This window comes from Asterias amurensis, chromosome 8, assembly GCF_032118995.1.
Source record: "Asterias amurensis chromosome 8, ASM3211899v1".
NCBI classification, from domain to species: Eukaryota; Metazoa; Echinodermata; class Asteroidea; order Forcipulatida; family Asteriidae; genus Asterias; species Asterias amurensis.
The window spans coordinates 22965413-22979099 of NC_092655.1; the positions used below are offsets into that span (position 1 = coordinate 22965413).

Here is a 13687-nt window from a genome sequence, read left to right on the forward strand (position 1 = left end):
ACATTATGACATATTTTTGTACCTTGTAGAAATGCCTAAAATACCAAACTTTTTGCATTTACAAGTGCAAATGACCAGTGGAGCCTTACATGTTTCTAAGTTTTTGTCAAAGAAGAGGAGACTCTTTGCTTGGCATATAAAACCACACAATTTTTATCTTGGGACTGTTTACATCGCGCACAGAGAGGTAAAAGATTTGCAACGATAATAGGGACACCGCGAAAACAGGACCTCCTACGATATATTATCTAATTTACCTGATTGATATATCCCTTTTTGTAAAAATGAGTGAAAAAGTGGTGGCGCCATACGGAAAGTTATCCAACGATATTATTATTACTTCAGTTATGCGAAAGGGGGAAGTTCTTTTTTTATAATTAAAAATTATTTATATTTTATTTTCCTATTTAACTTTATTAATTTGTGTAGAGTACTGGGTGGGGGCAGGGAACGGTTAATTTTCCGGGGCAGTATCGGCCCAATTTCATAATAAAGCCAGTAGTAAGCCCCAAAACTTGCTAAGCACAGACAAAATACTGCTTAGCAGAAACTGGTTACCAGCCAAAAGTCCGTATAGTTAGATTGTTGTAACTGGTGCCCCGCCCTTTTTTGCTTAAGAACACGGCTTTTGTTTTTTGTGTGAAATTGGGTGGAAATCCAATTGGGCAATGGTAGGTACGGCAGATGCCTTTTGTGTTTATATTTCATCTTTATTAACATGCGGCTTAAAACCTTTCTGTTGGTGGGCAACTTGAAATTGCTTCACATCTCGGCCCAATTTTATGAGCTGCTAAGCACAAAAATTTGCTTAGCATGAAATATACCTTGATAAAACAGGATTACCAAACAAATTTCCATTTGTTGAATACTGCTTTATTCAGCTGTTGCTTATCACATGGAAATTTTGTTGGTAATCCTGTTTTTATCAAGGAAGAAATTTCATGCTAAGCAAATTTTGTGCTTAGCAGCTCTATGAATTGGGCCCTGGGCTCAATTTCATAAACTGGTAAGCAGACAATACTGCTGAGCAGACTTCTATGCTGAGTAGAAAAATGTGTGGGTCACCAGTCACAACAGTGTATACCTTAAGGACATTTAACCAGCTTCTGCTGAGAAATGTATTTCTGTGACTACCAATTTTTGTGCTCAGGCTTTGTGCTACGTAAGGGCGGGGCTGACTAGGGTCTAAATAAAAATGTTCACTGCATTTGAGTGGGGCCTAACCGATGCATGTCAATCTAATGTGTTTGTGCATCAAGGGAAAGGTACAATTCTTTTCCAAGGCGGATTGACCAAATTTCTTGGCGCCACTTGTAATAATAAAATAGCTCTTAAAAGTAAGCAGAACTAAGACTAAGTGAGAGGTGATAATCCCAAATAATAACATAAAAAGCAATTGGCATTATTTGTGTACTTTTTTTGTTTAGTCAAATTGTATTTCTTTTCTCAAATTCTGAAGAAACTGTCACTCATAAAAATAGTGACTTTCTGCTTTGCACTTTTGGTGGTCTGAGCACTCTATGAATTACATGGTTGAAGTGATAAGACTGAGGCCGCAATTCAACTGTGCATCATCATCATTTATCCCCCGCACCAAGCAATCTTTAAAAAGCCCTGGCAGAAATCTTCTAAAACCTTGTGCAAATACCAGAAATTTCTCTGCACCCTTAAGTTGGATTTGAAGGGTCAATGCCACCCCATTAGTACACTAAAGGCTTCAACAAGCTGCCTGGGCCCACCATGCGACAAGCTCTTGACATGCACTCTGCTCTCAGGTGAATCACCAGTTCCCTGCAATTGATAAGATGTTTATAAATGTTGTCAATTCTGTAGCTGTGTTCTGATCCAGCGTAAACCAAAGTCAAGTGTGTGTTATTAGCGACTGATTGACTTGGAGACAAGGTGTTATTTTAGTAGGGACAATTTTTATACATTATATTGTAGGCTTGAATGGCATCTGTGTTGGTTTTTTTTTTTTTTTGTTACTCGTTTTTAGCTTTTTTGTTTGTTCGTTATGAGAGGGGTCGTGCGTCATCGCTCAGTCTGACAACCAATTATTGTTTCAATGTGTGGTTATTATTTATTTATCTACTTTTACCCTGTCTTGATTGAAACTGTTTGGTGCATTTTAGATGAGTCCGGTTTTGAAGAAGATGATAAAGTGGGTAGGGTTCAAGATACATGAGGACTAGGTACCACCTGGGGTGGATTTCAAAAAGAGTTAAGACTAGTTTTATCTCGAGTTACATAGGACAAGTTACTCGTCCTAACTTAGGACTAGCCACATGTCCTAAGTTAGGACTAGTCTTATAGCCGGGGCCAAGCTCTTTGTTAAATCGACCCCTGTGTCCCAGAAAATATTGCTTAACAGTTTTGTGCTAAGCAACAATAAAAGCACAACACCGGTCAAATATGGTCTATGATATTGTATTTTGGCTGATAACCATATTCTGGGGTAAGCATAATTTTGCTGTGCTTAGCTGTGCTTTATGTGACATTGGATCTTAGTAGCTTCAAACGGCTCTCTTCGAAGAGTTTTGGCAAGTTCTTCACTATCCTTAAAGCAGCATATTATTTGCCTTCTTAGTAGGCCTACATCGTTCAGTTTTTGAAGAGTAAAATCAATTGTCATCCTAGCCATCCTAACAGCCAGGAGTTTCATCTTTGAGAGGGCAAGGCAAGTTCCATTTTACAAAGGGCACTTCCACCATAAAGTCTTTACATAATGATTGAAGGGGCACTGAGGCCAAGACTAGGGCACCAAGGCTTTGGATCCATGGCCTCTGTTTAATTGTAGGACTTATAAACACTGTACCACAAACCTGTGGAAATTTAATGAAATCAGGTGATCTTATAAATAAATGAAAACAGGGAAACCTGGTTAAAGTTTTGTGAGAATTTTGCAGCTATAGTAAATAAGTAATTTTCATTTCAGGATCTTACAATGCTTTGAGATTTCTCTTCGTTAATTTTGATCCTTGTTTATTATTTTTCTCCTGGGTTATTTTGTTCTCCTGTTAAAAGAGGATCAGAATGTATTTCTTATGTGTCAGTATCACCTTGTGGGCGTTAACATTCATTCTGGAAGATTTCCTGTCATGTAACTTGTCTCGTACCGTGGAGTTTCTAATTTTGCAAAGTGGATATATCCTCGAGCAACAGACAGCTCACGTGAAGGAGATTCAAAATATATTGCTTGCCTTGCTGAAAACATTTCAAGACCTATTGAATGAAAGAACTGAAGATTAAATGACACACCTGAAATTACCTGCCATTGTCAGAGACTGTAAACGAAAGACATCTCAAGAAAATGTGGAACCTTCTCAAGAGCAAAGATATGGATGCCAAGAAAATAACAGATGATGGAAGAAGATGCTAAGTTTGAAAGCTCTGATGTTAAAATACCCCAATTTTCTTGAGTGATGTTGTACAGGCCTCAGTGTCTTACAAGATAAGTGCCTGGGGCTCTCCGTCTTAGGATTTCAGTCAATTCTTCTGCCTCCAGTAACTTTCCTCTTGTTTCCAAGATTGTTGTTCTTCTATTGTTAACCTTTTAGCTCATTTATTTATTTGGACTGAGAGTCTACAAGCCTAGCCCTGGAGTCATCTTCACATTCTTAAAGACCACCATTAGTTTGTTTTGATATGTCCTTTTATCTCGGACAATTACCCTCCATTAGAGGTGTGTGGTGATCCCACCCTCCCCTCCCTTCTTGTTTGTTAATTTCACTGTCTGTTCTGTGGAGAACAATGCAATTCTCAATTGGCGTTCTCAATTGGAGCCTTTCACTATGATTGGACAATACCAGTTCATCACAGTGTAAAGGAGACTAAACCATAGTCCTAATGAAGTAAGAGAGGATAATGATTCTGACTTGAGTGCTGGTTGGAGCTGTGTTACATTGTTGGTTCATCTATGGAGGTAGAATTAGACCTCCATGGTTTATCACAACTAATGGAGTGATTTGGTTCCAGCATATGGAGGTAGAATTAGAATTCTACCTCCATGGTTCTGGCTTTATCAATGCATCTGAGGTAGCAAAGAGCTATCCTTTTTGTAGCTCCATGATGGTAGTGTAGGCTTTCTAAATTAGGCTTTTAAAAAGGATGACAAATTGAACCAGAAGGGAATGAATTAGGAACATGCTCGTCATGCGTGGTTAGATTCAGTCGAGGCATGTTTATTTTCAAGGCAGGTAGGCCTATTACACGATTTTCCGTTACCTCCAACTGTACTTTTATTCACCTTTACCCTCCTGAGAGATTGAGCAGGCTTTAATTATGCTCCAAACAAAATCCAATACCATCATCCAAACTTAGACTCTAATTGTGGTCTCAGCCCATCAGTTCCTGAGTGCAGTTCTCAGTTTCTCAGTCCAACAGAATCAAACAAAACATGTATTGAATTTGAAAGGTTTGGGGATGGTTTAGGTTAAAAGGCACTCATAGTAAATGTTGGTATAAAAACTTACTTGGTAACCAGCAATGAAGAGATGTGGACAGTAACATATTGTTAGGAATGGCTCCCTCCTGAAGTAACGTAGTTTTTGAGAGAGAGGTACTTTATCATTCAAATAATAAAAGACTTTGGGCCTGGAGCCTTTTATTAGGCATCTGAAAGCACCCAACAACAAGATGTTTTTTCTTTTATTATTCTTTGACTTTAGGAATAACTTTGACTACATGCTGACTTTTGCAAATTTCCCTAGGTTCTTTTCCGTGTTAACATTTCACCCCGCCTCTTGGCAATTTGGCAAACTTTCGTCTTGAGAAAAACACAAAAACAGCTCTTTGTCTCCAAGAAAAACACAATATATGGACCAGTCACCCCAGGGCAGAACACAGCATATCAAGTTTATCTTGACTTCTCACGGATTTGGCACGCATCTCAAAAGTTGTGAAAATATCCCATGGTTCATCTCGGTTTGACCTTTGACCTTTGGCAAGATTCCTGCTGACGAGGACATAGGGGAAGGGCACAAATAGTATTAAAGGCACTAGACACTATAAACCTAAACTAATTGATAAACCAGAAACTTACTTTGTAACAACATGGAGCTATAACAAGCAATGGAGAGCTGTTGATAGTATAAAACATTGTGATAAACGGCTCCCTCTTAAGTAACATAGTGTTTGAGAAAGAGGTTATTTCTCACTCAAGTAATTAAAGGACTTCAGCTGAAGCCTTTTATTATGCATCTGAAAGCACACAAATTTGTAGAACACAGTTGTTTTTTCTTTCATTATTTTCTTGCATCTTCGATGACCAATTGAGTCCAAATTTTTGCAGGTTTGTTATTTTTATGCATATGTTGGGATACACCAAGTGAGAATACTGGTCTTTGACAATTACCAATAGTGTCCACTGCCTTTAATAGTGTGTCTGTGACTCATGGAATAGTGTAAGGTTCATTGGAGATCTGTCATTCACAGAGTTGCTGATCGGAGTTTGGGTAATCTTCCTGGGAGTTGAATGTCTAAACCAGAGAGAGAGTCGAGGGTTCATCATCTTGACTCTCTTACAACGCCCCGGTAGTTTGCTGTTTGCTCAGCTCTCAAGAAGGCTGTGCCAACAGCTGCTTTGTGTTTACTGCCAAGCAGCAGCTTGATCCGCTCCTGCTGATGTACTTCTCTCTCCAACCCTTTCTCAAATGTTTTACTAAAAGTGTTAATAAGAATGTTTCCCCAACCCCCTTTAAGAGACAAGATAACCCCTCCACCACTTACTCTTTCACAAGAGTGAGCTTCTAAATGTGAATAAACATTTCTTTCTCTTGGTCTTGTTTTATTAATTTTGAGTTCCTTGGTCCTTTCCTTCTCCGATCCTTTCTCAAATGTTCCACTGAAAATATTAATAAGAACCATCTTTCAGAGACAAGATAACCCCACCCCGCCTTTACTTTTTCACCAGCGTGTGCTTCTAAGTAAATGTGAATTACAAAAATTCTATTGGTCTTGGTTTGTTAATTTTAAGATCTTTGGTCCTTTCCTCTCTCAAACCCTTTCTCAAATGTTGCACTAAAAATGTTAATAAGAAGTTTCCCCAACCATCTTTCAGAGACAAGATAACCCCGCCCTCGCCCCTTACCCTTTCACGTACCAGGGGTGGATTATTCAAAGAGTTAGGACTATAGTCTTATCCCGAGTTAGAATGAGTTGATATACAAGTCCTAATTTAGGACAGACTAGTCTAAAGTTTGTAATAACTCCTAGGACTGGTCCTAAATTAGGATATCTTTGTGAAATCTTTCCCAGACTGAGCTTCTGAAGGTAAATACAAATCTGTTTCTCTTGGTTTGTTAATTTTCTTCCTTGGTCTTTTCAGAATGATCTGCTGTGCCACGATTAGTGTCATTACTGTCATCAATTAGCTTCCTCTAAACCCAGAGAGCTCTATGAGGTCAGTGGCTCTTTCTCATTCCAACCATAAGTCAACTCAAAAGACCTTGCTCTGCGGCAAAAACAGCATCAATATGTTTGGATGGTATGTATTTACTGTGATTAGTTGACATTGTGAAATCATTTGTTCCAGTTCTGGTGGTCTTTAATCTCAGCAGATGCCATGTGTGGCGGCTGACAGTTGTAAAAGATGTCATAGACATTCACCATAAGTGATTAATTACAACCTCACAATGCACTTGAAACATAATTGAAGTAATTCAAGGGATGTTAGTCTATCGGAAATTACTGATAATGAATTCATTAAGATTTGTTGTTTTGATTCCAATTTAGAATAATTGCAAGGTATGTGATATTAATAAACCAACCTTTTATGTATGAGAAAGAACATCTGATTCTTACCGCATCATCCTGATGCTGAACAACATCTTAGATGCTTTTCTTCCTTGGGTCGCCTTAGGGAATATTAATACCTTTAAAACTGTACTAAGCTGGATTAAGTTTCAGCAGTGTATCTGTCTGAGTGGAGAAGGCAGACTAACAAGAACATATTTTGCAAGGGGTGCTGTTTTTTTTCAGAGAAAATTTGCACGAACGGAGTGGGAGGGGATCACGCCATGGGGTCCGGGGCCCACTTAAGGGACCCAGATGCTTTTGGGTCTTAGATGCCGCGTCTCGGGCAAAGGAGCCAGCACTGTAATATGTTTTTTTTCCTTCAAATTTTGAAATATAAAACGCTATACATATTTTTTTACATTTTGGACCTTTTCCAAGTTTTCCGGTCATGTAAGAGTGAATTTATGATACATTGTTTACTAAAATAGAGGGTACTTGACACGACTGGTTAATGTGCTGGGGATGTTGGAACATGGAGGTAGCTACCTCCATGGTTGGAAGCAGTGGATCCATGCTTGCAAAGACTTTGAGAATGATCAATAAATAGGTATTGTGTAAAGTACAACAATGCCTCCCCCCCCCCCCCCAATTTTACTCTGGAAGGGTGTTTGTACCCGACAGTCCCTTCACGTGTCCTCGTGAAAATGGAATGATAAACTCCAGTGTGTGCCTGCGCATATTTACCATCACGAAGAAGTCAAACAGTCACTTGAAGGAAGTAATTGTGCGGAGAGAAAGTTTTGGGGGTTGGGGTTGCTAGTGTAAAGAAGGCTTTGTTGTTCTGTGGGCTCTATTTAATTAAAAGGTTTTAGATAAACAGTGTGCTTTTGTGATGAAGTATCTGTTATAGATACAGTATGTCTTTGTTGTGTACTGAATGTGAGCGGCAAAGCTTTGGTTTTAGTCGCCTAGTGTGAAAAGAGGTAGTTTGTTTGTCATCTGATGACGTCATCGTGTCGTTGAAGGGTTTTGATACTTTTTGTTTTTGGCAACTACCTACTCACTGTGAACGAGATGTAGGTAGTTTACCTGTAGAAGTTTCAGCTTTATTAGTTTACAAGTTTGCACTACATCCTGTGAATGCAATGGGAGACTTTTGGGACGCTTGGTGGCAGCAGACTTACCATGTAAATTCCATTGTTCTCGGTAATATGCGCATGCTCAGAACTACGTAAACAATGGAAATTTACCTGGTAACCTAGTGCCTCAAAGTCTCCCACTACGCTTCTACAAATCTCTTTTTCCATGATAGCTTACTCCAAGTAAAGGAAACAAAAATAGAGTTTGATTAGCCTATAGACTACAGTGTTACAAAGTGAAATTACATTTGTCATAGTCCTAATCAACCACTATGTCAACTCAATCAGAGTTATTTTCATACAATCAGAATTTTCTTACCACACGAATCACTGATAACTATGGGTACACATTGTGATTATCACCCCCAGCAATCTCTTTCATTTCTGTCATTACTGCACCAGGGCCGTTGTTGACATTTATTTTCTCCTTTGGGCCGCTGGGCAAACCTTTTCCTTTTTCATTAAAGGTACTGGACACATTTGGTAATTGTCGAAGACCAGTCTTCTCACTTGGCATATGCATAAAATAACAAACCTGTAAAAAATTGAGCTCAATTGGTCATCAAAGTTGCGAGATAATAATGAAAGAAAAAATACCCTTGTCATACGAACTTGTGTGCTTTCAGATGCTTGATATCGAGACCTCAAAATCTTATTCTGAGGTCTGGAATTCAAATTCGCGGAAAATTACTCTTTCTCAAAAACTACATTACTTCAGAGGGAGCTGTTTCTCAAAAATGTTTATACTATCAACAGCTCTCCATTACTTGTTACCATGGAGGAAGTATTTTCTTCCTCCATGTTGTTAACAAGCAGGGAACAATTATATCTGGAGAAAAGAAGGCGATCTGAGCATACTGATTGAAACGTCGAGTTGAAACCAACGGTTCTTTTTAGTACCACCCCAACTCATTTAGAGATAGTCATTACAGTAACATGGTGTTACCGCAAACCTTTCCATATGGTATTTCCACCATGCAAAGTTTCAAATCTTACTTAACAATTATTTTGAGTAATTACCAATAGTGTCCAGTGCCTTTAAGCATTTTCCCTCTCTTCTCTCCCGTTTCTTTCTTGTGACGTTACCGTTCCTGCATGCAGAGTGACAGGCCTACGGGCATTACGATTGCATTATGATTGCATTATATGCAATTTGTCACTTTTCATTTCCTGCTGGTGAGTGTGATCTCGTCCTCGCGTTTTATTGGTAGTTGGGGGGGGGGGGGTAGGGACACGCAATGGAGACATAAGGCTGGAATGTAAAGTGAAGCTAGCGTCTAGGAGAGCTGGCTGTGCTTGCACGTCTGTAGCTCGACAAAACAACCTCTAAAAATACATTCAAGTCCCAATGCAGAGCTGCTTCTTAAGTAAATTAGATTTACTTACTGTGATTTAAGAGATTGAGTTTGTTGGTTTTTACAAGTGTCAAGGTGAAGAAAGTATCAGCTGGTATCCTCACAGGTTACATCTTTACTTCACTTTAAGGTTTTCACTTTCAAGCCCAAACTCATGACTCATGTTGTCTTCTTCTGGCTCCCAGTGTTTAAAAACTCAAATTTTCAAGAGTTAAATTTTTATTTATTTTATAGAATTGTGTACTTTCAGATGCCTGAGAAAGGCTTCATTCTCAGATTCAAATGTTGTGTGTTAAGAAATTACCTCTTTCTCTAAACTACATTACTTCAAAGGATGTCTTTACTATTAACAAAAGTTTTATAATATCAACACCTCTCAAGTGCTTTTAACAAACCTTTGTCTGTATACTATAAATAAAAAAATAACCCTGGCCCTTAAACAACCTACTCTATAAATTAAGAAAAACTTATGAGATGGGCTATATTTTTTATATGTTAATTTTAAAAGCTCCTGGTTTTGCCTGGTTTTGGCATGGCGCATCATAAATAGTAAACACTTGACTCTTAACCACCATTCTCATCTTTTGAGGAGCATATAATACCAAAGTTTTGGCGGAAAGTGCCTGGTTTGGGCATGGAGCATCATAAATAGTAAACACTTGTCTCTTAACCACCTGCAATTTATCAAATCTATTTGAGAAAAGTTCTGAAGCATTATTGAATGTAAGCTATGTAGACAACAGAAGACAACTTAAAAACCGAATGTCTCCAAATCGTCTCCATTCCTCCATGTCGATCTCATGCCAAACCTTAAATAATTTCCCAGCATGTTCTGTTGGTTTATAATCGCTCCTCAGTGTGCATGTTGACAGAGCTCTATTACTTCCACTGCTGGCTTGATAATTTGTCAGCACTCCCCCGCAGATCCCTCCTTCCCCCATCGAAGACTATAGCGTGGCGGCAATCCATCGCATGGTCCCCTACCGTTGGGCTGCCTTACCTCTTTATTAAATCAGCATCGTGAATGCCGAGCTCGGAGGGCGGTCCAAGGTATGGGGTTTTTGGTTTTGAATTGGGAAGTCCAGAATCACAAGTACAAACTACAGGTGCATTTTTTGAAATTGGATGCAGATTTTATGTCAGGACCGATTTGTCCCCCGGTAGGTTTTATGGCGGTGCCGTTTTTGGGGGTGAAATTTGCAGAATTGCTGGACGTTAATGCGATGATTGTCAGAGTCAAGGCACTCTTGTTCTGATGACATATCAAACAAGTTGATTCTTACGTGAGTCACTCATTTCACACCGGACTGGATTTGATTACGGGCAATAATTGAAAGCAATCAATAGTACTTGACGGGTTTTTGGTTGTGTACATCGTCCCTGTCAATTATTGATGTTATGTGAACTTGGGACAAATGTAATTGCTCAGTGTTTTTTATGTAGCAGCTTATTAGATTTGATTGCTTCTTTGTGGACGCTAAATCTCATGTGTCATCTATAGTGTTATTCACTTAAATGGTTTTCATGGAATGACATTTTCTTAGAGGAGGTTATCGTTGCGATACATGATTTATTATGATAGGGATATTGACCATTGTGTTTTAATGACACAGTGTCAATTTACCAGAATGTGATTTAATCATTACTACTTCCATCTGTCAGACAATTCTCCCCCCCCCCCCCACCCCAACCCCCCCCCAAAAAAAATAAAACAAAAACAAAAAAAAACCCAAAAACAAACAAACATTATTTTCAAAATCAGAATTATAAGCAGGCATCTTATGAAACATAATTTATTATCTTATTTTTTTTATTTTTAGAAAACTGATAAATTTGGTTGGTTTGGATTGTGTTGATTGAAAGTTAGAGGTTCATCATAATTATACTCATAAATACCCTAGAGGGTTTCGCTACTCCTATTGGTGGAGAGCGCGTCACGTGGGGGTGTTTAAACGGTTGATAATGACCAGCTGGAGCTGTTTATAACCGGCTGGTTTCCGCGTGTCTAGCTGACCAGCATGCACCGTATTCACTGCATACAGCGTGTGTACCAAGGATTTGTGATAAGATTTACATACTCAACGCAATATTTCATATTGAACTCATCTCAAACCCTAACGCCTGCGGGTGATCACAACTACCTCCTCTCTATTACCTCATCTCAAATATATTTTCATTAAATGCAGCCATTTTAGAAATCAATGTGCATTTACCACAAACAAGGGTTACATTTTTATTAGATTTACACTGTCAGTGACAACATACGTCTTCTATAATGCATGCATCGTTGCCGTATGATTGATATGAAACACAGTGGATTGCTTGTGATAGTTGTTGCCATGGTTAACATTAAGGGGCTCTGATTTGAACATGGTTGCAAAAGGCATGTCAATTTCAAGAACAAATTAGACGGCAGTCAGGGCTAATTGTGTCAACATTTTACAAACTTTAGTATCCGGGCAGAGAAGTGTGAGGAATGCCCCGGAGAATGTTTCAAGGGGGTTGTATTTTCTTTTTAGTCGGCAGTTACTTAAGAATACTTTAATCCAATTTGCGCTCTGGAAATGTAGCAGAAATCAAATTTGAAGCAGAAGGAAAAATCCTTTTTTTCCCCCTTTTTGTGCTTAAGTCATCAATTTCCAGCGATTTTGTTGAAGAGAATGTTTTCCTTTCGTTACACCCTTGCATGTTGCTCTACTTACTCGCCTCGAGATATCTCCTTTCAGTTGAAGAATTCGGGTGGAAAATTACACGGGGCACCTCTGCAAAAATGTTTGCAAACTTCCTGCATTCTTTCACTGTTTAGCTATTGTCGCCTTCCAGTGTACCATGAAAACTTTGTTCGTCTTTGTTCCGGACAAGGCTGTTTCCTTTAAGCACCACCCCGGAGGCAGTTTATTGTCAGTGGAATTGGAAGTACAACTTGTCAAGTAACTGACCCATAAAGTATTCTCTCCTTTTTTCGCCAGTTTTCTTTTTTTGATCTTCTTGTCAAGTTTGTGGAAAAGAAAAAAGCGGTGAGAGTGTTTTCCAGTGGAGTGGGCATCACAGTGTTAAGATGTTTGTTCACAAAGTTATGAGGTAGTCAAACGATTCGGATGCTGTCACTCAAGTTGGAAACCTGTGGCTTTCGGAGGGTTTTATTTTTTTAATTACCTGTTCTCTTTGTGGACAGGATGTAATCTAATTTGTTACGGGGATGTGATTTTTGTGTCAAGTTTGACTGCAAAGAACCACATAAATTTATCCAATAGCTCACTTTTGTGAAGAATTTGTTATAAACTATGCACACTAAGGAGATATTAGTTGGATTTTTAAACAACATCAACGTGAATAATTGATTGTACATCATTAGAGTAATGCACCAATCTGCCAGGGCAATGTCCTCTCCGACCCAAGCGACAAAAGAGAAGGATGCTTTTTCAAAATAATTTATTTTGCGAGTAAGTCTTATTCCCACAAGATTTTGCTCTGAAATCTACCGCATTATCTGTGATTCTAAGCCGTATTTCCCTTGATATTTACAACTGAACCTTGATATTAAGAAAAGTGTCGTCACTTTGGTCGTCACTTTGAGTGGGAATGTTGTTTTCCAGCACGGTATTCACACACACAAAAAACTTTTAGAAAGGGACTAGTATAAATAATAAAAAGACTGAGTAGGATTTGGCCTGCAACAGGATTGAAAGGCTCGGACAGGGATATTTGTAATGCCAATATTGACTCTGGACTGGGTTTCCGCAGACTAGCGAGGGGTAGAGTGGGTACCGATGAATAGCTGGTTACATTAGGGCTTTACCGCAGTGAAGGGCAGGGGGAATGCACTTGCCGGGAAATGCTTAGGACAACAGGCCCTGCCTTCAAAAGCCCACCAGTCTGTTCTTACGAGTGTTTGTGTTGGCCTTCTGTAAATACAAGAGCGGGTTTAAATTTTGGGGCTGTGAAGTGGGTTGCATTTTTTGCCGGTGAATAATGTGCTTGGCAAGGGTGGAGGTGTGTGAACCGTGTGTGTATCAGAATAGCCAGGAAATAAAAACTTTGCAAGCTACATGAGAGAGATCCTTTCAGACATTCCTGTAGCAATTGCTGGAATTCTTTACCTACCCTAACCAGAAGCTCAAAAAGTGTCACAGCCTTCAAACGTGCTCTCAAAACCCACCTTTTTGCCTCTTCCTAGCTGGTCGTCTTTATCTTTGTTTTGTCTTTTCCCTCTTCTTTCTTTCTCAGCACCTTGTATCCTTTGGCAATTTGGCGCTTTATAAATACTGTTATTATTATTATTATTATTATTAGCAAACATTACACCTGGAAATATCTCCAATTGATTTAAAGCCATTATACACTTTCGGCACAGAAAAAAAGAAAAAAAGTTCACAGATTTACAAATAACTTACAGGGTTTACAGATGGTGAAAGACTTCTCTTGAAATATTATTCCATGAAATGCTTTACTTTTTGA

General features: G+C 38.8%; 1 long non-coding RNA gene across 1 annotated transcript in view; it reads left to right on the forward strand.

Annotated features, from left to right (window-relative positions):
• LOC139941101 (uncharacterized) overlaps positions 1-13687 on the forward strand; it is a 31796-nt gene that overhangs the window by 995 nt on the left and 17114 nt on the right. The window contains exon 2 of the long non-coding RNA XR_011786533.1: positions 6326-6484. This is a non-coding gene — a long non-coding RNA (uncharacterized lncRNA). The remainder of the gene's footprint in view (positions 1-6325; positions 6485-13687) is intronic.